The sequence below is a fragment of the Garra rufa genome, chromosome 7 (genome assembly GCF_049309525.1).
Source record: "Garra rufa chromosome 7, GarRuf1.0, whole genome shotgun sequence".
Lineage (NCBI taxonomy): Eukaryota > Metazoa > Chordata > Actinopteri > Cypriniformes > Cyprinidae > Garra > Garra rufa.
Genome location: NC_133367.1, coordinates 21,918,330 through 21,943,078, shown reverse-complemented (window position 1 = coordinate 21,943,078; position 24,749 = coordinate 21,918,330). Strand labels below are relative to the sequence as shown.

Here is a 24,749-nt window from a genome sequence, read left to right as displayed (position 1 = left end):
GGTGGTGAATGGAAAGGTGAGCTCTAAAATTAGCAACTCCTCAATCCAACAGTTTGGTGACTGTCCTTTGTTTGTCATGCTGCTCTCTTATACAGTTGTACTTCCTGCTTCCTGTCATGTGTCTAGTCACATGACAGGCCAACCATCCATTTATTAAAGACACATACACTTAAAATGTTAAGAGTAATAAAATGGCCTAAAAAACATGTAAAACACTTAAAACTCTATAATACATGTAAATGATTGTAATAAATAGAGCGGTAAAACACGTCTTTCTAAAAGCCAGCATATTATATAAATAGTGAAGAAAAGGCAAAAGCTTACAGCACCTGGTATTCCCAGGCGGTCTCCCATCCAAGTACTAACCAGGCCCGACGCTGCTTAGCTTCCGAGATCAGACGAGATCGGGCGCTCTCAGCGCGGTATGGCCATAAGCGAGGGCTGCTCCAAAAAGTGGGCTATTTAAAGATCAGCCTCCGTAAAACCCAGCATATTATATAAATAGTGAAGAAAAGGCAAAAGCTTACAGCACCTGGTATTCCCAGGTGGTATCCCATAAAAGTGTAACAATCGGCCTTATCAGCCGAGTTACAAGACTAAAATGGGGTCAGATTTAACTGTGAGAGATGACTAGTGGTTAAAAGAATGAGACATAAAAGAAAATTGGTTTAAATAGATTTGGTGTATTTACAAGGTTCACATATAAGACTTTAAAACAACACGATAAAACTAGGTAAACTCTGTTAAAAGAATACAGTTCATTTGCCCATACCCTAAAAACAGGTAAACTCTGTTAAAAGAATACAGTTCATTTGTCCATACCCTAAAAACAGTCCAAGAACCCCAGTGTGTTGATAAGTCCAATGTGAGTGTCCACCAGTGTATATACAATCCACAGAAAGTGTAATCCAAAGTTTGCAGGTGGTGAATGGAAAGGTGAGCTCTAAAATTAGCAACTCCTCAATCCAACAGTTTGGTGACTGTCCTTTGTTTGTCATGCTGCTCTCTTATACAGTTGTACTTCCTGCTTCCTGTCATGTGTCTAGTCACATGACAGGCCAACCATCCATTTATTAAAGACACATACACTTAAAATGTTAAGAGTAATAAAATGGCCTAAAAAACATGTAAAACACTTAAAACTCTATAATACATGTAAATGATTGTAATAAATAGAGCGGTAAAACACGTCTTTCTAAAAGCCAGCATATTATATAAATAGTGAAGAAAAGGCAAAAGCTTACAGCACCTGGTATTCCCAGGCGGTCTCCCATCCAAGTACTAACCAGGCCCGACGCTGCTTAGCTTCCGAGATCAGACGAGATCGGGCGCTCTCAGCGCGGTATGGCCATAAGCGAGGGATGCTCCAAAAAGTGGGCTATTTAAAAATCAACCTCCGTAAAACCCAGCATATTATATAAATAGTGAAGAAAAGGCAAAAGCTTACAGCACCTGGTATTCCCAGGCGGTCTCCCATCCAAGTACTAAGCAGGCCCGACGCTGCTTAGCTTCCGAGATCAGACGAGATCGGGCGCTCTCAGCGCGGTATGGCCATAAGCGAGGGCTGCTCCAAAAAGTGGGCTATTTAAAGATCAGCCTCCGTAAAAGCCAGCATATTATATAAATAGTGAAGAAAAGGCAAAAGCTTACAGCACCTGGTATTCCCAGGCGGTCTCCCGTAAAAGTGTAACAATCGGCCTTATCAGCCGAGTTACAAGACTAAAATGGGGTCAGATTTAACTGTGAGAGATGACTAGTGGTTAAAAGAATGAGACATAAAAGAAAATTGGTTTAAATAGATTTGGTATATTTACAAGGTTCACATAAAAGACTTTAAAACAACACGATAAAACTAGGTAAACTCTGTTAAAAGAATACAGTTCATTTGTCCATACCCTAAAAACAGGTAAACTCTGTTAAAAGAATACAGTTCATTTGTCCATACCCTAAAAACAGTCCAAGAACCCCAGTGTGTTGATAAGTCCAATGTGAGTGTCCACCAGTGTATATACAATCCACAGAAAGTGTAATCCAAAGTTTGCAGTTGGTGAATGGAAAGGTGAGCTCTAAAATTAGCAACTCCTCAATCCAACAGTTTGGTGACTGTCCTTTGTTTGTCATGCTGCTCTCTTATACAGTTGTACTTCCTGCTTCCTGTCATGTGTCTAGTCACATGACAGGCCAACCATCCATTTATTAAAGACACATACACTTAAAATGTTAAGAGTAATAAAATGGCCTAAAAAACATGTAAAACACTTAAAACTCTATAATACATGTAAATGATTGTAATAAATAGAGCGGTAAAACACGTCTTTCTAAAAGCCAGCATATTATATAAATAGTGAAGAAAAGGCAAAAGCTTACAGCACCTGGTATTCCCAGGCGGTCTCCCATCCAAGTACTAACCTGGCCCGACGCTGCTTAGCTTCCGAGATCAGACGAGATCGGGCGCTTTTTTTTTTTTTTTTTTTTATTATAAAATAATTTCCACATTTACAATAAGTACATAATAAATTTCACCATTAGAACATTCAGCATTCCCTCATTTACACTTTTTCAGAAATTAAACATCAAAGCATTCAATGCTGTAACAGAGATAAATGTGCTTCCATCAACAAAAGTCTTACAAAATTCAGCATCCATATAAGTCTTAATCATCTTCATATGTTGTTTTATTAAGACCTTGAAAATAGACCAAACATTTTCTTTTCTTTTGTCAAAATAAGCTATATTTCTCCTTAATCGTACTGCATACCTTGCATGGCTTAACATCATATTTAAGAGAAGCACATTTCCTTTTACATTCCTTTCTTTCACCATGCCAAACAAAAATAACTTACTCCACTCTTCATCCACAAAATTTATATCCTCCCAATTCTTCCTTACGCAAAGCTTTAATAATTCATGATATTCTTTCAGGCCTTTACATTGTATATATAAATGCATTAAGGTCTCAACTTCCCTATCACATACATCACATTCTCTCGCAATATTTTTGTCAATCTGATGCAAAACCTCTTTTGTATATACTCTATTATGTCGCAATATAAAATCATTCTGTTGACATTCTATTGAGTTATATCTAATATTTAGGTTCTTCCACAACATTACCGGCTTTATCCCTGAGTATATATTTCTCCAATAAATTTCTGCGGCAGGTTTTTTAATTTCTTTTTTCAAGATAATCCAATAAAACTCTTTCAACAAAACCTTTGACAGTTCTACCTTACAATCACCCCGTTCAATATACATTTCGGGAAACTTGTACTCATTTGTTTTCACCTCTTGTTTGTCTATCAAGGTAATCCAGTCCTTAGGAATACAACTCTTAATTTTCTCAAAAACATTAATCACAGTACTTTTCCTCATATTTTCATTCTCTTCCATTACCATGTCCAGGATTGCCTGGGGGGGCAGAAAACCTGGAATTACTTCATAAACATAATCCTTTATCAGATATAGACCAACTTTCATAAAACCTTTATTTTCCAGCATGTGTCCCTTATCTGTTATTTTAGGATTCAAAAACACGGGTTGATTTAGTACTAATTCAGGCATATTACACCTATAATGCACTTGTGGCAAAAATTTAACCCAAGCTTGGAATACTTCTTTATAGAACTGAGGTACATCTTTTATCATAGACTCTTTTAAACACATGAACAGATTACTTTGACTACAAGACCCAAATTTCGCCAAACAATCCCTCATACAATATTTCCATCCATAAGTTTCTTTGCTATATATATATTTCTTAACAATTTTAAGCCTTAATGCCTTCCTCCTCGTGTCCAAGTCCAACAATTTTAAGCCCCCATCCTTGTTATCTGCCATTAATACCTTTTTTGAGATCCTCACGTTTTTCCCACCCCACAAGAAATCTACTACAATAGAGTTTGCCTCTCTCAAGACCCACTCTGGCATGTCTAACACACTCAATGTATGAACGAATCTTGACATTAACAACATATTGATAACAGTCACTTTCCCTTTTAGTGTGAGGCTTCTTAATTTCCAATAGTTCACAGTTTGCTTTATTTTCTGTAGGATTATCGACCAAGATACATCCCTAGCCTTACTTTCTTCCAAACCTATATTTACCCCCAAAACTCTAATATAATCATCCACAATTTTAAAAGGGGTACCACAGTCAAATATTTTATTTTCCCCAAAGAACATAATTTCCGACTTCTCTACATTTATTTTTGCCCCTGCAGCACCACCATATGTATTCATGTGCTCCATTATCCTCTTTATGTCATCCATGTCCCTCACAGTGAACGTAGTGTCATCCGCATACTGATGAATTAAACTGACCCCATCACCTGCAAAATTAATTGGCTTCAGCTCTTTATCCGCTTTTATTAGAGTTGCGAGTGGTTCAACTGTAATACAGTATAGCAAAGCAGACAAAGGGCAACCCTGCCTTATGGACCTCTCAATTATAAAATCATCAGTTAAGACACCATTACACTTTACCACACTATGTGCACTATTATACAGCAACCTTATCCATGTTCTAAATCTACCACCAAAACCAAACGTTTCCAAAGTTTTCTCCAAAAATTGGTGCTCCACCCTATCAAAAGCTTTATTTAAATCTAAACTTAACAGAATGCCTCCTTCTTTCTTCATATAAAATACCACATCTCTAATTGTACTTATAATATCAGCAATATCTCTTCCAGGTATACTGTAAGCCTGCGTTGGGGCAACAATACTCCCTATCACTTTTTTTAGCCTATTGGCTAGAATTTTTGCCAATACCTTATAATCAGTATTTAAGAGGCTAATTGGTCTATAGTTTTCTAATTTTAATCTACTCCCCTTGTTTTTGAATAAAATACTTAGCACCCCCGCCACCATTGTCTTAGGCACATCCTGCTTTTCTTCCATATACTGATATAGCTCTAATAATATTGGTGCCAGAGCATCCCTAAAAGCTCTATAAAAATCTCCAGTTAGGCCATCTGATCCTGGGCTTTTATTAGTACTCAGACTAGAGATTGCCTCATTAATTTCCTGCAAAGAGATATCATTATCACAAAAAATCCTGTCAGTTTTTGATAATCTAGCACTAACTGTACTCAGTACTTTTCCCATACTTCCTAGATTTACGCCTTCTTTCCTAAATAGTGTCTTATAAAAGGATTCAACAGTGTCTAATATCCCTACCAAATCACTCACTTTTTTCCCTTTTTCATCTTCTAATTCAGTGATACAGTTTCTACCCTGCTTTTGCTTCTCCATGCTTAAGAAGAAGGATGTACACTTCTCCCCCTCTAAAGCATGTTTTACCCTGCTTCTTATAATAGCTCCCTTACATCTTTTTACTTCATATTTCTTTAAATCTGCTTTAATTTTTAAATAATTTTTCAAATCACAATTTGGATCACCATTTATTTCCTCCAGTTCTACAGAAAGTCTCTTTTGCAAGTCCTTGTAATCCCTCCTCTCTCTACTATTCTTTTCCTTTGCATACTTAATACTCAAAATCTTAATTTTCTGTTTTAAATTCTCCCATCTTACACATGCATTTTCAGAGTCTAAACTTTTCCTCCATCCAGACTTTATACAGTCCAAGATCTTTATCCTATAATTTACATCATTTAATAAGCTTGCATTCAAACACCAGACACCCCCACCTTTATGTTGCATTGTTTTACCCACTTGAAATTCCAGAACAGCATGATCACTGAATGTTGTAAACTTATAAGCTATATTTTTAATATACTGGACTATGTTCTGCCTTACCAGACAAAGATCAATTCTGCTTTGCTTTAGACTATTGAGCACAACTTGTCTCCGAGAGTATTCTCTTTTATCAGGGTTTTCCAGTCTCCAAAGATCTACCAGGTTTACACCATTCATTAAGCTTATTAATTCATCCCTTGACGAGTCTCTTTTATAGCTCATATTATTTGCAACATCTATTCTACTGGACCAAACGTTAAAATCACCTACACAGATACAGTTATCTGTGCATAGTGTTCTTAGTTTCTTGAATAAATCCCTCCTATCTTTTTCATTATTTGGTGCATAGACATTAATCAACTTGAAGACACAATTTTGGAACTCAAAATCTATAATTAGAACTCTTCCTTCATTATCAGCATAAACCTGCTTAACATTTTGTACTGCATTGTTTTTAAACAAGCAAGCCACTCCACGAGCCTTACTACTGCCATGACTCACAAAAACATGATGATGCCATTTCCTTCTCACCTCTCTCATTTTATTACTATCCCAATTTGTTTCTTGAAAACAGTAAATATCTGCTTTTACCGCTATTAATATCTTTTCAAATTTGCACATGTTACCAAGACCATTAGCATTTAGGGATGCAATTTTAATCATAGCAGCAGCAGGTGTGAAGTTAAAATAAAAAAAAATAAACCTTATTTCTTTTTCTTTATGTTTCCTTTCTCTCCCTTGTCATTCAGCATTCTTTTCTTCCTAACAAGTAGCTGCAGACTTTCGCATGCCACATCATCATACAAATCATAATCATCATCCTCATTTTCATCATCATCATCATCATCATCATCAACAACATCATCGGCATCATCATGATTATCGTCATCATTATCAACAACAATCTTTACAGTTCCTTCACATTTGAGAGCAGTCTTAGCTGACGCTAAAGATTGCGGGTTCTCATTGACTGTGGTTGTTTTACCCACATGTCTGTCCTTTTCTTTATTGTCCACGAGACCCTGGGCTAGTCCTGATCCAGCTCTCTGGAGGGAGGGAGTACCCACCTCAGCTTGGTTCATGTGATCCATCTGTCCTGAATGCAGTTGCTGACTTTCTATATCATCAAATGTATTCCCCATTGCGTCTTCTTGCATGGGCGTATTCTCCTCCTCATTTACCTCACTGGACAAGTCTGTTCCCCCCATCACGTCACCATAACGTACATCACTCAGTTCATTGCATTCTCTAGCATAATGTCCCTGTTTATCACACTTGTGACAAGTAAACTCAGGGCAGTCTCTCAATACATGACCAGGCTGAATACAGATGCGACACACTTTCACTTGTCTGTTATGAATCACTCTAAAGTACTCCGCACCCTCCAATGTTTCAAACTTGGTTGAATATGGTAATGACTGAACAGTATCAGTGAACTTAACTTTACAGAAACGAGTCCCATCTGCGATCTCTGTTCCTGGCCATTTCCTCCTCTTGATTGGCGAAGTTGCTTTAACACCCCATCCATTTAGTTTCTCTAGAATTTCCTCATCCGTAATATATACTGGAAGGTTCATGAATGAAACAACAAGCTCATCATTGCTCAGGTCTCTAGCCATGATTTGACAGTTTTTAATTTTAAATCCATCAATCAGTCTTTCTTTTCCTTTTCTATGGTTCATTGTAATCTCATACCTTTTATCTCCTTTGAAACGACATCCATTCACAGCTCCACAGACCTCATTAATTCCTCTGAGTAACTCCATCATCGTTATTTTCTCATCCCCAACAATTTCGACACACACCGTTAAGTTCTTGTCAAACTTCTTATCCTCCATCACGATACGATTCCCACTGTCCTTTTTAGATGTCAGCTCAGGTCGTCGCACTCGATTGTCTCCTTCCATGTGCTCCATTCAATTAACAAACAAAACCTCCAGGAACAAAAGAAAAACTCCTCCCACAAACAGTACTTGCTGAAGGAGTAGAAAAGAATGAGAAAAAGTACTTATTTCAATTCAACACTGAAGAAAGCAGCTCAAATTTCCACACTCTCCTAGCACACGCTCAGCGCAGTATGGCCATAAGCGAGGGCTGCTCCAAAAAGTGGGCTATTTAAAGATCAGCCTCCGTAAAAGCCAGCATATTGTATACATAGTGAAGAAAAGGCAAAAGCTTACAGCACCTGGTATTCCCAGGCGGTCTCCCATCCAAGTACTAACCAGGCCCGACGCTGCTTAGCTTCCGAGATCAGACGAGATCGGGCGCTCTCAGCGCGGTATGGCCATAAGCGAGGGCTGCTCCAAAAAGTGGGCTATTTAAAGATCAGCCTCCGTAAAAGCCAGCATATTGTATACATAGTGAAGAAAAGGCAAAAGCTTACAGCACCTGGTATTCCCAGGCGGTCTCCCATCCAAGTACTAACCAGGCCCGACGCTGCTTAGCTTCCGAGATCAGACGAGATCGGGCGCTCTCAGCGCGGTATGGCCATAAGCGAGGGCTGCTCCAAAAAGTGGGCTATTTAAAGATCAGCCTCCGTAAAAGCCAGCATATTATATAAATAGTGAAGAAAAGGCAAAAGCTTACAGCACCTGGTATTCCCAGGCGGTCTCCCATAAAAGTGTAACAATCGGCCTTATCAGCCGAGTTACAAGACTAAAATGGGGTCAGATTTAACTGTGAGAGATGACTAGTGGTTAAAAGAATGAGACATAAAAGAAAATTGGTTTAAATAGATTTGGTGTATTTACAAGGTTCACATAAAAGACTTTAAAACAACACGATAAAACTAGGTAAACTCTGTTAAAAGAATACAGTTCATTTGTCCATACCCTAAAAACAGGTAAACTCTGTTAAAAGAATACAGTTCATTTGTCCATACCCTAAAAACAGTCCAAGAACCCCAGTGTGTTGATAAGTCCAATGTGAGTGTCCACCAGTGTATATACAATCCACAGAAAGTGTAATCCAAAGTTTGCAGGTGGTGAATGGAAAGGTGAGCTCTAAAATTAGCAACTCCTCAATCCAACAGTTTGGTGACTGTCCTTTGTTTGTCATGCTGCTCTCTTATACAGTTGAAGAGTTTGGTTGCAAAACGCGATAAACGCCATTTTTTGACATTTGGATTTTATTATTGGAAATCACTGTTCAGATGTACCTTAATCTATGTGTGAATTGCTGCCATTAATAAAATTTAAGAATGTACATTTTAGGCCTACTACAAAATTTATTTTTTTCACAAAACGCGATATCCGCCAGACCAGTTTCTTTACAAAGTGCGATATGACCGTACGTGCGCGAGCTCAGCATCCCCTGGGAAGAAAGTCACCGCCGGTGAAGTGCTCCGAGTTTGCTTATAGATTTAACGATAATATCAACACAAAAAACATGTATTTTTAAAAAGAGGATTCAATAGGCTAACTAAAAAACGTTTACCATTTAATTGTTAATACTGTGGGCGAGCTGTCAGTCACGTAGGTTAAACAGCTGTCTGTCAGTCAGAGAATCAAAGCTTCAGAGTCAAGCTAATGTCATGGATTTCGATGACGGATTGGAGCCGGTCATTCCAGCTGCTGTTGGGAGAAAGAGGAAGGCATCTAAAGAAAATCATCAAAGGGAGAAGACCAAACGGGCAAGGCATTCAGGGGAGGGAAAACATCCGAAAATGTATTGTGGTCATCGCGCGAGTAATGCTGGTCTGTGTCATTCCGACAAACTGTCATGTGAAGATGTAGCCTTCAACTTCACAAAAATGTATAAAAACGCTACAAAAGTGGACCGGGATAAAATACTCCTCCATCTCTCAATAATAAACGAATGCAGCAGGGAACGAGTCTCCGCTGATTTCAAGAAGGCCAGGGAGGTCCTGCGCTCCTCCCCATCACATGATGTCTGCAAGGCTACATTTCTAAGTTTATTTTTTAGATAATTAATTTTAATTATTATTATTATTATTATTATTATTATTATTATTATTATTATTATTATTATTATTATTATTACAGTGAAATAATACATTAAATATGACGGGGCGAGGCGAGCTTGTGTTGCGGACTCGGTGCAACAGAGACGAGAACTGTGACACCGCGTCTCCGCCCGCTCTGATCTTACAGGTTTCGTTTTCGAAAATACACACACACACACACACACACACACACACACACACACAAATGGTTCACTAGCTTTTCTTAATGGTATTACAGTAGTAGAATATAGCCTAAGGTGGATATATAGCGTTTTGCAAAAAAAAAAAAAAAAAAAAAAAGTCATGTTATGTTGTTCTGGCCAAAACTAACTCAGAATCTTATTATTATTAATCAATTTTTGTATATACTATTCCATATATTATATATTTATGATGTTTTTTTTTGTTGTTTTTTGTTTTTTCTACCAATTTAAGATGTTTGACAATGATAAGATAAGTATGTTGCATTTTGGCATGGTTTTTTGACTTATTTATGAACTATTTATCTACATACAATTAAATAAAAAATATCCTGGATTTGAAGAATATTGTGTCTCTGGCCTTCACTGAGCTCAAGTAATAGTTTTATGTACAAAAATTGTAAATTAACTTGACTGTTGATGTCTTAAATAATAATGTCAAATAACCAACATTTCTCAAAATGGATATATCTCGTTTTGCAACGAAACTCTTCAGTTGTACTTCCTGCTTCCTGTCTTGTGTCTAGTCACATGACAGGCCAACCATCCATTTATTAAAGACACATACACTTAAAATGTTAAGAGTAATAAAATGGCCTGAAAAACATGTAAAACACTTAAAACTCTATAATACATGTAAATGATTGTAATAAATAGAGCGGTAAAACACGTCTTTCTAAAAGCCAGCATATTATATAAATAGTGAAGAAAAGGCAAAAGCTTACAGCACCTGGTATTCCCAGGCGGTCTCCCATCCAAGTACTAACCAGGCCCGACGCTGCTTAGCTTCCGAGATCAGACGAGATCGGGCGCTCTCAGCGCGGTATGGCCATAAGCGAGGGATGCTCCAAAAAGTGGGCTATTTAAAAATCAACCTCCGTAAAACCCAGCATATTATATAAATAGTGAAGAAAAGGCAAAAGCTTACAGCACCTGGTATTCCCAGGCGGTCTCCCATCCAAGTACTAAGCAGGCCCGACGCTGCTTAGCTTCCGAGATCAGACGAGATCGGGCGCTCTCAGCGCGGTATGGCCATAAGCGAGGGCTGCTCCAAAAAGTGGGCTATTTAAAGATCAGCCTCCGTAAAAGCCAGCATATTATATAAATAGTGAAGAAAAGGCAAAAGCTTACAGCACCTGGTATTCCCAGGCGGTCTCCCATAAAAGTGTAACAATCGGCCTTATCAGCCGAGTTACAAGACTAAAATGGGGTCAGATTTAACTGTGAGAGATGACTAGTGGTTAAAAGAATGAGACATAAAAGCAAATTGGTTTAAATAGATTTGGTGTATTTACAAGGTTCACATAAAAGACTTTAAAACAACACGATAAAACTAGGTAAACTCTGTTAAAAGAATACAGTTCATTTGTCCATACCCTAAAAACAGGTAAACTCTGTTAAAAGAATACAGTTCATTTGTCCATACCCTAAAAACAGTCCAAGAACCCCAGTGTGTTGATAAGTCCAATGTGAGTGTCCACCAGTGTATATACAATCCACAGAAAGTGTAATCCAAAGTTTGCAGGTGGTGAATGGAAAGGTGAGCTCTAAAATTAGCAACTCCTCAATCCAACAGTTTGGTGACTGTCCTTTGTTTGTCATGCTGCTCTCTTATACAGTTGTACTTCCTGCTTCCTGTCATGTGTCTAGTCACATGACAGGCCAACCATCCATTTATTAAAGACACATACACTTAAAATGTTAAGAGTAATAAAATGGCCTAAAAAACATGTAAAACACTTAAAACTCTATAATACATGTAAATGATTGTAATAAATAGAGCGGTAAAACACGTCTTTCTAAAAGCCAGCATATTATATAAATAGTGAAGAAAAGGCAAAAGCTTACAGCACCTGATATTCCCAGGCGGTCTCCCATCCAAGTACTAACCAGGCCCGACGCTGCTTAGCTTCCGAGATCAGACGAGATCGGGCGCTCTCAGCGCGGTATGGCCATAAGCGAGGGCTGCTCCAAAAAGTGGGCTATTTAAAGATCAGCCTCCGTAAAAGCCAGCATATTGTATAAATGGTGAAGAAAAGGCAAAAGCTTACAGCACCTGGTATTCCCAGGCGGTCTCCCATCCAAGTACTAACCAGGCCCGACGCTGCTTAGCTTCCGAGATCAGACGAGATCGGGCGCTCTCAGCGCGATATGGCCATAAGCGAGGGCTGCTCCAAAAAGTGGGCTATTTAAAGATCAGCCTCCGTAAAAGCCAGCATATTATATAAATAGTGAAGAAAAGGCAAAAGCTTACAGCACCTGGTATTCCCAGGCGGTCTCCCGTAAAAGTGTAACAATCGGCCTTATCAGCCGAGTTACAAGACTAAAATGGGGTCAGATTTAACTGTGAGAGATGACTAGTGGTTAAAAGAATGAGACATAAAAGAAAATTGGTTTAAATAGATTTGGTGTATTTACAAGGTTCACATAAAAGACTTTAAAACAACACGATAAAACTAGGTAAACTCTGTTAAAAGAATACAGTTCATTTGTCCATACCCTAAAAACAGGTAAACTCTGTTAAAAGAATACAGTTCATTTGTCCATACCCTAAAAACAGTCCAAGAACCCCAGTGTGTTGATAAGTCCAATGTGAGTGTCCACCAGTGTATATACAATCCACAGAAAGTGTAATCCAAAGTTTGCAGGTGGTGAATGGAAAGGTGAGCTCTAAAATTAGCAACTCCTCAATCCAACAGTTTGGTGACTGTCCTTTGTTTGTCATGCTGCTCTCTTATACAGTTGTACTTCCTGCTTCCTGTCATGTGTCTAGTCACATGACAGGCCAACCATCCATTTATTAAAGACACATACACTTAAAATGTTAAGAGTAATAAAATGGCCTAAAAAACATGTAAAACACTTAAAACTCTATAATACATGTAAATGATTGTAATAAATAGAGCGGTAAAACACGTCTTTCTAAAAGCCAGCATATTATATAAATAGTGAAGAAAAGGCAAAAGCTTACAGCACCTGGTATTCCCAGGCGGTCTCCTATCCAAGTACTAACCAGGCCCGACGCTGTTTAGCTTCCGAGATCAGACGAGATCGGGCGCTCTCAGCGCGGTATGGCCATAAGCGAGGGCAGCTCCAAAAAGTGGGCTATTTAAAGATCAGCCTCCGTAAAAGCCAGCATATTATATAAATAGTGAAGAAAAGGCAAAAGCTTACAGCACCTGGTATTCCCAGGCGGTCTCCCATAAAAGTGTATCAATCGGCCTTATCAGCCGAGTTACAAGACTAAAATGGGGTCAGATTTAACTGTGAGAGATGACTAGTGGTTAAAAGAATGAGACATAAAAGAAAATTGGTTTAAATAGATTTGGTGTATTTACAAGGTTCACATAAAAGACTTTAAAACAACACGATAAAACTAGGTAAACTCTGTTAAAAGAATACAGTTCATTTGTCCATACCCTAAAAACAGGTAAACTCTGTTAAAAGAATACAGTTCATTTGTCCATACCCTAAAAACAGTCCAAGAACCCCAGTGTGTTGATAAGTCCAATGTGACTGTCCACCAGTGTATATACAATCCACAGAAAGTGTAATCCAAAGTTTGCAGGTGGTGAATGGAAAGGTGAGCTCTAAAATTAGCAACTCCTCAATCCAACAGTTTGGTGACTGTCCTTTGTTTGTCATGCTGCTCTCTTATACAGTTGTACTTCCTGCTTCCTGTCATGTGTCTAGTCACATGACAGGCCAACCATCCATTTATTAAAGACACATACACTTAAAATGTTAAGAGTAATAAAATGGCCTGAAAAACATGTAAAACACTTAAAACTCTATAATACATGTAAATGATTGTAATAAATAGAGCGGTAAAACACGTCTTTCTAAAAGCCAGCATATTATATAAATAGTGAAGAAAAGGCAAAAGCTTACAGCACCTGGTATTCCCAGGCGGTCTCCCATCCAAGTACTAACCAGGCCCGACGCTGCTTAGCTTCCGAGATCAGACGAGATCGGGCGCTCTCAGCGCGGTATGGCCATAAGCGAGGGATGCTCCAAAAAGTGGGCTATTTAAAAATCAACCTCCGTAAAACCCAGCATATTATATAAATAGTGAAGAAAAGGCAAAAGCTTACAGCACCTGGTATTCCCAGGCGGTCTCCCATCCAAGTACTAAGCAAGCCCGACGCTGCTTAGCTTCCGAGATCAGACGAGATCGGGCGCTCTCAGCGCGGTATGGCCATAAGCGAGGGCTGCTCCAAAAAGTGGGCTATTTAAAGATCAGCCTCCGTAAAAGCCAGCATATTATATAAATAGTGAAGAAAAGGCAAAAGCTTACAGCACCTGGTATTCCCAGGCGGTCTCCCATCCAAGTACTAAGCAGGCCCGACGCTGCTTAGCTTCCGAGATCAGACGAGATCGGGCGCTCTCAGCGCGGTATGGCCATAAGCGAGGGCTGCTCCAAAAAGTGGGCTATTTAAAGATCAGCCTCCGTAAAAGCCAGCATATTATATAAATAGTGAAGAAAAGGCAAAAGCTTACAGCACCTGGTATTCCCAGGCGGTCTCCCGTAAAAGTGTAACAATCGGCCTTATCAGCCGAGTTACAAGACTAAAATGGGGTCAGATTTAACTGTGAGAGATGACTAGTGGTTAAAAGAATGAGACATAAAAGAAAATTGGTTTAAATAGATTTGGTATATTTACAAGGTTCACATAAAAGACTTTAAAACAACACGATAAAACTAGGTAAACTCTGTTAAAAGAATACAGTTCATTTGTCCATACCCTAAAAACAGGTAAACTCTGTTAAAAGAATACAGTTCATTTGTCCATACCCTAAAAACAGTCCAAGAACCCCAGTGTGTTGATAAGTCCAATGTGAGTGTCCACCAGTGTATATACAATCCACAGAAAGTGTAATCCAAAGTTTGCAGTTGGTGAATGGAAAGGTGAGCTCTAAAATTAGCAACTCCTCAATCCAACAGTTTGGTGACTGTCCTTTGTTTGTCATGCTGCTCTCTTATACAGTTGTACTTCCTGCTTCCTGTCATGTGTCTAGTCACATGACAGGCCAACCATCCATTTATTAAAGACACATACACTTAAAATGTTAAGAGTAATAAAATGGCCTAAAAAACATGTAAAACACTTAAAACTCTATAATACATGTAAATGATTGTAATAAATAGAGCGGTAAAACACGTCTTTCTAAAAGCCAGCATATTATATAAATAGTGAAGAAAAGGCAAAAGCTTACAGCACCTGGTATTCCCAGGCGGTCTCCCATCCAAGTACTAACCTGGCCCGACGCTGCTTAGCTTCCGAGATCAGACGAGATCGGGCGCTTTTTTTTTTTTTTTTTTTTATTATAAAATAATTTCCACATTTACAATAAGTACATAATAAATTTCACCATTAGAACATTCAGCATTCCCTCATTTACACTTTTTCAGAAATTAAACATCAAAGCATTCAATGCTGTAACAGAGATAAATGTGCTTCCATCAACAAAAGTCTTACAAAATTCAGCATCCATATAAGTCTTAATCATCTTCATATGTTGTTTTATTAAGACCTTGAAAATAGACCAAACATTTTCTTTTCTTTTGTCAAAATAAGCTATATTTCTCCTTAATCGTACTGCATACCTTGCATGGCTTAACATCATATTTAAGAGAAGCACATTTCCTTTTACATTCCTTTCTTTCACCATGCCAAACAAAAATAACTTACTCCACTCTTCATCCACAAAATTTATATCCTCCCAATTCTTCCTTACGCAAAGCTTTAATAATTCATGATATTCTTTCAGGCCTTTACATTGTATATATAAATGCATTAAGGTCTCAACTTCCCTATCACATACATCACATTCTCTCGCAATATTTTTGTCAATCTGATGCAAAACCTCTTTTGTATATACTCTATTATGTCGCAATATAAAATCATTCTGTTGACATTCTATTGAGTTATATCTAATATTTAGGTTCTTCCACAACATTACCGGCTTTATCCCTGAGTATATATTTCTCCAATAAATTTCTGCGGCAGGTTTTTTAATTTCTTTTTTCAAGATAATCCAATAAAACTCTTTCAACAAAACCTTTGACAGTTCTACCTTACAATCACCCCGTTCAATATACATTTCGGGAAACTTGTACTCATTTGTTTTCACCTCTTGTTTGTCTATCAAGGTAATCCAGTCCTTAGGAATACAACTCTTAATTTTCTCAAAAACATTAATCACAGTACTTTTCCTCATATTTTCATTCTCTTCCATTACCATGTCCAGGATTGCCTGGGGGGGCAGAAAACCTGGAATTACTTCATAAACATAATCCTTTATCAGGTATAGACCAACTTTCATAAAACCTTTATTTTCCAGCATGTGTCCCTTATCTGTTATTTTAGGATTCAAAAACACGGGTTGATTTAGTACTAATTCAGGCATATTACACCTATAATGCACTTGTGGCAAAAATTTAACCCAAGCTTGGAATACTTCTTTATAGAACTGAGGTACATCTTTTATCATAGACTCTTTTAAACACATGAACAGATTACTTTGACTACAAGACCCAAATTTCGCCAAACAATCCCTCATACAATATTTCCATCCATAAGTTTCTTTGCTATATATATATTTCTTAACAATTTTAAGCCTTAATGCCTTCCTCCTCGTGTCCAAGTCCAACAATTTTAAGCCCCCATCCTTGTTATCTGCCATTAATACCTTTTTTGAGATCCTCACGTTTTTCCCACCCCACAAGAAATCTACTACAATAGAGTTTGCCTCTCTCAAGACCCACTCTGGCATGTCTAACACACTCAATGTATGAACGAATCTTGACATTAACAACATATTGATAACAGTCACTTTCCCTTTTAGTGTGAGGCTTCTTAATTTCCAATAGTTCACAGTTTGCTTTATTTTCTGTAGGATTATCGACCAAGATACATCCCTAGCCTTACTTTCTTCCAAACCTATATTTACCCCTAAAACTCTAATATAATCATCCACAATTTTAAAAGGGGTACCACAGTCAAATATTTTATTTTCCCCAAAGAACATAATTTCCGACTTCTCTACATTTATTTTTGCCCCTGCAGCACCACCATATGTATTCATGTGCTCCATTATCCTCTTTATGTCATCCATGTCCCTCACAGTGAACGTAGTGTCATCCGCATACTGATGAATTAAACTGACCCCATCACCTGCAAAATTAATTGGCTTCAGCTCTTTATCCGCTTTTATTAGAGTTGCGAGTGGTTCAACTGTAATACAGTATAGCAAAGCAGACAAAGGGCAACCCTGCCTTATGGACCTCTCAATTATAAAATCATCAGTTAAGACACCATTACACTTTACCACACTATGTGCACTATTATACAGCAACCTTATCCATGTTCTAAATCTACCACCAAAACCAAACGTTTCCAAAGTTTTCTCCAAAAATTGGTGCTCCACCCTATCAAAAGCTTTATTTAAATCTAAACTTAACAGAATGCCTCCTTCTTTCTTCATATAAAATACCACATCTCTAATTGTACTTATAATATCAGCAATATCTCTTCCAGGTATACTGTAAGCCTGCGTTGGGGCAACAATACTCCCTATCACTTTTTTTAGCCTATTGGCTAGAATTTTTGCCAATACCTTATAATCAGTATTTAAGAGGCTAATTGGTCTATAGTTTTCTAATTTTAATCTACTCCCCTTGTTTTTGAATAAAATACTTAGCACCCCCGCCACCATTGTCTTAGGCACATCCTGCTTTTCTTCCATATACTGATATAGCTCTAATAATATTGGTGCCAGAGCATCCCTAAAAGCTCTATAAAAATCTCCAGTTAGGCCATCTGATCCTGGGCTTTTATTAGTACTCAGACTAGAGATTGCCTCATTAATTTCCTGCAAAGAGATATCATTATCACAAAAAATCCTGTCAGTTTTTGATAATCTAGCACTAACTGTACTCAGTACTTTTCCCATACTTCCTAGATTTACGCCTTCTTTCCTAAATAGTGTCTTATAAAAGGATTCAACAGTGTCTAATATCCCTACCAAATCACTCACTTTTTTCCCTTTTTCATCTTCTAATTCAGTGATACAGTTTCTACCCTGCTTTTGCTTCTCCATGCTTAAGAAGAAGGATGTACACTTCTCCCCCTCTAAAGCATGTTTTACCCTGCTTCTTATAATAGCTCCCTTACATCTTTTTACTTCATATTTCTTTAAATCTGCTTTAATTTTTAAATAATTTTTCAAATCACAATTTGGATCACCATTTATTTCCTCCAGTTCTACAGAAAGTCTCTTTTGCAAGTCCTTGTAATCCCTCCTCTCTCTACTATTCTTTTCCTTTGCATACTTAATACTCAAAATCTTAATTTTCTGTTTTAAATTCTCCCATCTTACACATGCATTTTCAGAGTCTAAACTTTTCCTCCATCCAGACTTTATACAGTCCAAGATCTTTATCCTATAATTTACATCATTTAATAAGCTTGCATTCAAACACCAGACACCCCCACCTTTATGTTGCATTGTTTTACCCACTTGAAATTCCAGAACAGCATGATCACTGAATGTTGTAAACTTATAAGCTATATTTTTAATATACTGGACTATGTTCTGCCTTACCAGACAAAGATCAATTCTGCTTTGCTTTAGACTATTGAGCACAACTTGTCTCCGAGAGTATTCTCTTTTATCAGGGTTTTCCAGTCTCCAAAGATCTACCAGGTTTACACCATTCATTAAGCTTATTAATTCATCCCTTGACGAGTCTCTTTTATAGCTCATATTATTTGCAACATCTATTCTACTGGACCAAACGTTAAAATCACCTACACAGATACAGTTATCTGTGCATAGTGTTCTTAGTTTCTTGAATAAATCCCTCCTATCTTTTTCATTATTTGGTGCATAGACATTAATCAACTTGAAGACACAATTTTGGAACTCAAAATCTATAATTAGAACTCTTCCTTCATTATCAGCATAAACCTGCTTAACATTTTGTACTGCATTGTTTTTAAACAAGCAAGCCACTCCACGAGCCTTACTACTGCCATGACTCACAAAAACATGATGATGCCATTTCCTTCTCACCTCTCTCATTTTATTACTATCCCAATTTGTTTCTTGAAAACAGTAAATATCTGCTTTTACCGCTATTAATATCTTTTCAAATTTGCACATGTTACCAAGACCATTAGCATTTAGGGATGCAATTTTAATCATAGCAGCAGCAGGTGTGAAGTTAAAATAAAAAAAAATAAACCTTATTTCTTTTTCTTTATGTTTCCTTTCTCTCCCTTGTCATTCAGCATTCTTTTCTTCCTAACAAGTAGCTGCAGACTTTCGCATGCCACATCATCATACAAATCATAATCATCATCCTCATTTTCATCATCATCATCATCATCATCATCAACAACATCATCGGCATCATCATGATTATCGTCATCATTATCAACAACAATCTTTACAGTTCCTTCACATTTGAGAGCAGTCTTAGCTGACGCTAAAGATTGCGGGTTCTCATTGACTGTGGTTGTTTTACCCACATGTCTGTCCTTTTCTTTATTGTCCACGAGACCCTGGGCTAGTCCTGATCCAGCTCTCTGGAGGGAGGGAGTACCCACCTCAGCTTGGTTCATGTGATCCATCTGTCCTGAATGCAGTTGCTGACTTTCTATATCATCAAATGTATTCCCCATTGCGTCTTCTTGCATGGGCGTATTCTCCTCCTCATTTACCTCACTGGACAAGTCTGTTCCCCCCATCACGTCACCATAACGTACATCACTCAGTTCATTGCATTCTCTAGCATAATGTCCCTGTTTATCACACTTGTGACAAGTAAACTCAGGGCAGTCTCTCAATACATGACCAGGCTGAATACAGATGCGACACACTTTCACTTGTCTGTTATGAATCACTCTAAAGTACTCCGCACCCTCCAATGTTTCAAACTTGGTTGAATATGGTAATGACTGAACAGTATCAGTGAACTTAACTTTACAGAAACGAGTCCCATCTGCGATCTCTGTTCCTGGCCATTTCCTCCTCTTGATTGGCGAAGTTGCTTTAACACCCCATCCATTTAGTTTCTCTAGAATTTCCTCATCCGTAATATATACTGGAAGGTTCATGAATGAAACAACAAGCTCATCATTGCTCAGGTCTCTAGCCATGATTTGACAGTTTTTAATTTTAAATCCATCAATCAGTCTTTCTTTTCCTTTTCTATGGTTCATTGTAATCTCATACCTTTTATCTCCTTTGAAACGACATCCATTCACAGCTCCACAGACCTCATTAATTCCTCTGAGTAACTCCATCATCGTTATTTTCTCATCCCCAACAATTTCGACACACACCGTTAAGTTCTTGTCAAACTTCTTATCCTCCATCACGATACGATTCCCACTGTCCTTTTTAGATGTCAGCTCAGGTCGTCGCACTCGATTGTCTCCTTCCATGTGCTCCATTCAATTAACAAACAAAACCTCCAGGAACAAAAGAAAAACTCCTCCCACAAACAGTACTTGCTGAAGGAGTAGAAAAGAATGAGAAAAAGTACTTATTTCAATTCAACACTGAAGAAAGCAGCTCAAATTTCCACACTCTCCTAGCACACGCTCAGCGCAGTATGGCCATAAGCGAGGGCTGCTCCAAAAAGTGGGCTATTTAAAGATCAGCCTCCGTAAAAGCCAGCATATTGTATACATAGTGAAGAAAAGGCAAAAGCTTACAGCACCTGGTATTCCCAGGCGGTCTCCCATCCAAGTACTAACCAGGCCCGACGCTGCTTAGCTTCCGAGATCAGACGAGATCGGGCGCTCTCAGCGCGGTATGGCCATAAGCGAGGGCTGCTCCAAAAAGTGGGCTATTTAAAGATCAGCCTCCGTAAAAGCCAGCATATTGTATACATAGTGAAGAAAAGGCAAAAGCTTACAGCACCTGGTATTCCCAGGCGGTCTCCCATCCAAGTACTAACCAGGCCCGACGCTGCTTAGCTTCCGAGATCAGACGAGATCGGGCGCTCTCAGCGCGGTATGGCCATAAGCGAGGGCTGCTCCAAAAAGTGGGCTATTTAAAGATCAGCCTCCGTAAAAGCCAGCATATTATATAAATAGTGAAGAAAAGGCAAAAGCTTACAGCACCTGGTATTCCCAGGCGGTCTCCCATAAAAGTGTAACAATCGGCCTTATCAGCCGAGTTACAAGACTAAAATGGGGTCAGATTTAACTGTGAGAGATGACTAGTGGTTAAAAGAATGAGACATAAAAGAAAATTGGTTTAAATAGATTTGGTGTATTTACAAGGTTCACATAAAAGACTTTAAAACAACACGATAAAACTAGGTAAACTCTGTTAAAAGAATACAGTTCATTTGTCCATACCCTAAAAACAGGTAAACTCTGTTAAAAGAATACAGTTCATTTGTCCATACCCTAAAAACAGTCCAAGAACCCCAGTGTGTTGATAAGTCCAATGTGAGTGTCCACCAGTGTATATACAATCCACAGAAAGTGTAATCCAAAGTTTGCAGGTGGTGAATGGAAAGGTGAGCTCTAAAATTAGCAACTCCTCAATCCAACAGTTTGGTGACTGTCCTTTGTTTGTCATGCTGCTCTCTTATACAGTTGAAGAGTTTGGTTGCAAAACGCGATAAACGCCATTTTTTGACATTTGGATTTTATTATTGGAAATCACTGTTCAGATGTACCTTAATCTATGTGTGAATTGCTGCCATTAATAAAATTTAAGAATGTACATTTTAGGCCTACTACAAAATTTATTTTTTTCACAAAACGCGATATCCGCCAGACCAGTTTCTTTACAAAGTGCGATATGACCGTACGTGCGCGAGCTCAGCATCCCCTGGGAAGAAAGTCACCGCCGGTGAAGTGCTCCGAGTTTGCTTATAGATTTAACGATAATATCAACACAAAAAACATGTATTTTTAAAAAGAGGATTCAATAGGCTAACTAAAAAACGTTTACCATTTAATTGTTAATACTGTGGGCGAGCTGTCAGTCACGTAGGTTAAACAGCTGTCTGTCAGTCAGAGAATCAAAGCTTCAGAGTCAAGCTAATGTCATGGATTTCGATGACGGATTGGAGCCGGTCATTCCAGCTGCTGTTGGGAGAAAGAGGAAGGCATCTAAAGAAAATCATCAAAGGGAGAAGACCAAACGGGCAAGGCATTCAGGGGAGGGAAAACATCCGAAAATGTATTGTGGTCATCGCGCGAGTAATGCTGGTCTGTGTCATTCCGACAAACTGTCATGTGAAGATGTAGCCTTCAACTTCACAAAAATGTATAAAAACGCTACAAAAGTGGACCGGGATAAAATACTCCTCCATCTCTCAATAATAAACGAATGCAGCAGGGAACGAGTCTCCGCTGATTTCAAGAAGGCCAGGGAGGTCCTGCGCTCCTCCCCATCACATGATGTCTGCAAGGCTACATTTCTAAGTTTATTTTTTAGATAATTAATTTTAATTATTATTATTATTATTATTATTATTATTATTATTATTATTATTATTATTATTATTATTATTACAGTGAAATAATACATTAAATATGACGGGGCGAGGCGAGCTTGTGTTGCGGACTCGGTGCAACAGAGACGAGAACTGTGACACCGCGTCTCCGCCCGCTCTGATCTTACAGGTTTCGTTTTCGAAAATACACACACACACACACACACACACACACACACACACACAAATGGTTCACTAGCTTTTCTTAATGGTATTACAGTAGTAGAATATAGCCTAAGGTGGATATATAGCGTTTTGCAAAAAAAAAAAAAAAAAAAAAAAAGTCATGTTATGTTGTTCTGGCCAAAACTAACTCAGAATCTTATTATTATTAATCAATTTTTGTATATACTATTCCATATATTATATATTTATGATGTTTTTTTTTGTTGTTTTTTGTTTTTTCTACCAATTTAAGATGTTTGACAATGATAAGATAAGTATGTTGCATTTTGGCATGGTTTTTTGACTTATTTATGAACTATTTATCTACATACAATTAAATAAAAAATATCCTGGATTTGAAGAATATTGTGTCTCTGGCCTTCACTGAGCTCAAGTAATAGTTTTATGTACAAAAATTGTAAATTAACTTGACTGTTGATGTCTTAAATAATAATGTCAAATAACCAACATTTCTCAAAATGGATATATCTCGTTTTGCAACGAAACTCTTCAGTTGTACTTCCTGCTTCCTGTCTTGTGTCTAGTCACATGACAGGCCAACCATCCATTTATTAAAGACACATACACTTAAAATGTTAAGAGTAATAAAATGGCCTGAAAAACATGTAAAACACTTAAAACTCTATAATACATGTAAATGATTGTAATAAATAGAGCGGTAAAACACGTCTTTCTAAAAGCCAGCATATTATATAAATAGTGAAGAAAAGGCAAAAGCTTACAGCACCTGGTATTCCCAGGCGGTCTCCCATCCAAGTACTAACCAGGCCCGACGCTGCTTAGCTTCCGAGATCAGACGAGATCGGGCGCTCTCAGCGCGGTATGGCCATAAGCGAGGGATGCTCCAAAAAGTGGGCTATTTAAAGATCAGCCTCCGTAAAAGCCAGCATATTGTATACATAGTGAAGAAAAGGCAAAAGTTTACAGCACCTGGTATTCCCAGGCGGTCTCCCATCCAAGTACTAACCAGGCCCGACGCTGCTTAGCTTCCGAAATCAGACGAGATCGGGCGCTCTCAGCGCGGTATGGCCATAAGCGAGGGCTGCTCCAAAAAGTGGGCTATTTAAAGATCAGCCTCCGTAAAAGCCAGCATATTATATAAATAGTGAAGAAAAGGCAAAAGCTTACAGCACCTGGTATTCCCAGGCGGTCTCCCATAAAAGTGTAACAATCGGCCTTATCAGCCGAGTTACAAGACTAAAATGGGGTCAGATTTAACTGTGAGAGATGACTAGTGGTTAAAAGAATGAGACATAAAAGAAAATTGGTTTAAATAGATTTGGTGTATTTACAAGGTTCACATAAAAGACTTTAAAACAACACGATAAAACTAGGTAAACTCTGTTAAAAGAATACAGTTCATTTGTCCATACCCTAAAAACAGGTAAACTCTGTTAAAAGAATACAGTTCATTTGTCCATACCCTAAAAACAGTCCAAGAACCCCAGTGTGTTGATAAGTCCAATGTGAGTGTCCACCAGTGTATATACAATCCACAGAAAGTGTAATCCAAAGTTTGCAGGTGGTGAATGGAAAGGTGAGCTCTAAAATTAGCAACTCCTCAATCCAACAGTTTGGTGACTGTCCTTTGTTTGTCATGCTGCTCTCTTATACAGTTGTACTTCCTGCTTCCTGTCATGTGTCTAGTCACATGACAGGCCAACCATCCATTTATTAAAGACACATACACTTAAAATGTTAAGAGTAATAAAATGGCCTAAAAAACATGTAAAACACTTAAAACTCTATAATACATGTAAATGATTGTAATAAATAGAGCGGTAAAACACGTCTTTCTAAAAGCCAGCATATTATATAAATAGTGAAGAAAAGGCAAAAGCTTACAGCACCTGGTATTCCCAGGCGGTCTCCCATCCAAGTACTAACCTGGCCCGACGCTGCTTAGCTTCCGAGATCAGACGAGATCGGGCGCTCTCAGCGCGGTATGGCCATAAGCAAGGGCTGCTCCAAAAAGTGGGCTATTTAAAGATCAGCCTCCGTAAAAGCCAGCATATTGTATACATAGTGAAGAAAAGGCAAAAGCTTACAGCACCTGGTATTCCCAGGCGGTCTCCCATCCAAGTACTAACCAGGCCCGACGCTGCTTAGCTTCCGAGATCAGACGAGATCGGGCGCTCTCAGCGCGGTATGGCCATAAGCGAGGGCTGCTCCA

General features: G+C 38.3%; 19 non-coding genes across 19 annotated transcripts; all 19 read right to left on the bottom strand.

The window, feature by feature from the left end:
- Positions 1-317: 317 nt before the first annotated feature.
- On the bottom strand, positions 318-436 carry LOC141339470 (5S ribosomal RNA). Its single transcript, XR_012356058.1, has one exon. It is a non-coding gene; the product is annotated as a 5S ribosomal RNA (ribosomal RNA).
- An 801-nt stretch (positions 437-1,237) lies between these two features.
- LOC141339468 (5S ribosomal RNA) lies at positions 1,238-1,356 on the bottom strand. The gene has a single exon (XR_012356056.1). It is a non-coding gene; the product is annotated as a 5S ribosomal RNA (ribosomal RNA).
- An 84-nt stretch (positions 1,357-1,440) lies between these two features.
- On the bottom strand, positions 1,441-1,559 carry LOC141339808 (5S ribosomal RNA). Its single transcript, XR_012356378.1, has one exon. It is a non-coding gene; the product is annotated as a 5S ribosomal RNA (ribosomal RNA).
- Positions 1,560-7,870: 6,311 nt separating this feature from the next.
- On the bottom strand, positions 7,871-7,989 carry LOC141339467 (5S ribosomal RNA). The gene has a single exon (XR_012356055.1). It is a non-coding gene; the product is annotated as a 5S ribosomal RNA (ribosomal RNA).
- Positions 7,990-8,073: 84 nt separating this feature from the next.
- On the bottom strand, positions 8,074-8,192 carry LOC141339466 (5S ribosomal RNA). Its single transcript, XR_012356054.1, has one exon. It is a non-coding gene; the product is annotated as a 5S ribosomal RNA (ribosomal RNA).
- Positions 8,193-10,579: 2,387 nt separating this feature from the next.
- Positions 10,580-10,698, bottom strand: LOC141339465 (5S ribosomal RNA). The gene has a single exon (XR_012356053.1). It is a non-coding gene; the product is annotated as a 5S ribosomal RNA (ribosomal RNA).
- An 84-nt stretch (positions 10,699-10,782) lies between these two features.
- LOC141339807 (5S ribosomal RNA) lies at positions 10,783-10,901 on the bottom strand. The gene has a single exon (XR_012356377.1). It is a non-coding gene; the product is annotated as a 5S ribosomal RNA (ribosomal RNA).
- Positions 10,902-11,702: 801 nt separating this feature from the next.
- Positions 11,703-11,821, bottom strand: LOC141339667 (5S ribosomal RNA). Its single transcript, XR_012356246.1, has one exon. It is a non-coding gene; the product is annotated as a 5S ribosomal RNA (ribosomal RNA).
- An 84-nt stretch (positions 11,822-11,905) lies between these two features.
- Positions 11,906-12,024, bottom strand: LOC141339743 (5S ribosomal RNA). Its single transcript, XR_012356317.1, has one exon. It is a non-coding gene; the product is annotated as a 5S ribosomal RNA (ribosomal RNA).
- An 801-nt stretch (positions 12,025-12,825) lies between these two features.
- On the bottom strand, positions 12,826-12,944 carry LOC141339949 (5S ribosomal RNA). Its single transcript, XR_012356515.1, has one exon. It is a non-coding gene; the product is annotated as a 5S ribosomal RNA (ribosomal RNA).
- An 801-nt stretch (positions 12,945-13,745) lies between these two features.
- On the bottom strand, positions 13,746-13,864 carry LOC141339463 (5S ribosomal RNA). The gene has a single exon (XR_012356052.1). It is a non-coding gene; the product is annotated as a 5S ribosomal RNA (ribosomal RNA).
- An 84-nt stretch (positions 13,865-13,948) lies between these two features.
- On the bottom strand, positions 13,949-14,067 carry LOC141339955 (5S ribosomal RNA). Its single transcript, XR_012356521.1, has one exon. It is a non-coding gene; the product is annotated as a 5S ribosomal RNA (ribosomal RNA).
- Positions 14,068-14,151: 84 nt separating this feature from the next.
- On the bottom strand, positions 14,152-14,270 carry LOC141339806 (5S ribosomal RNA). Its single transcript, XR_012356376.1, has one exon. It is a non-coding gene; the product is annotated as a 5S ribosomal RNA (ribosomal RNA).
- A 6,311-nt stretch (positions 14,271-20,581) lies between these two features.
- LOC141339462 (5S ribosomal RNA) lies at positions 20,582-20,700 on the bottom strand. The gene has a single exon (XR_012356051.1). It is a non-coding gene; the product is annotated as a 5S ribosomal RNA (ribosomal RNA).
- Positions 20,701-20,784: 84 nt separating this feature from the next.
- Positions 20,785-20,903, bottom strand: LOC141339461 (5S ribosomal RNA). Its single transcript, XR_012356050.1, has one exon. It is a non-coding gene; the product is annotated as a 5S ribosomal RNA (ribosomal RNA).
- Positions 20,904-23,291: 2,388 nt separating this feature from the next.
- On the bottom strand, positions 23,292-23,410 carry LOC141339460 (5S ribosomal RNA). The gene has a single exon (XR_012356049.1). It is a non-coding gene; the product is annotated as a 5S ribosomal RNA (ribosomal RNA).
- Positions 23,411-23,494: 84 nt separating this feature from the next.
- Positions 23,495-23,613, bottom strand: LOC141339344 (5S ribosomal RNA). The gene has a single exon (XR_012355945.1). It is a non-coding gene; the product is annotated as a 5S ribosomal RNA (ribosomal RNA).
- Positions 23,614-24,414: 801 nt separating this feature from the next.
- On the bottom strand, positions 24,415-24,533 carry LOC141339717 (5S ribosomal RNA). The gene has a single exon (XR_012356293.1). It is a non-coding gene; the product is annotated as a 5S ribosomal RNA (ribosomal RNA).
- An 84-nt stretch (positions 24,534-24,617) lies between these two features.
- LOC141339459 (5S ribosomal RNA) lies at positions 24,618-24,736 on the bottom strand. The gene has a single exon (XR_012356048.1). It is a non-coding gene; the product is annotated as a 5S ribosomal RNA (ribosomal RNA).
- Positions 24,737-24,749: the final 13 nt, after the last annotated feature.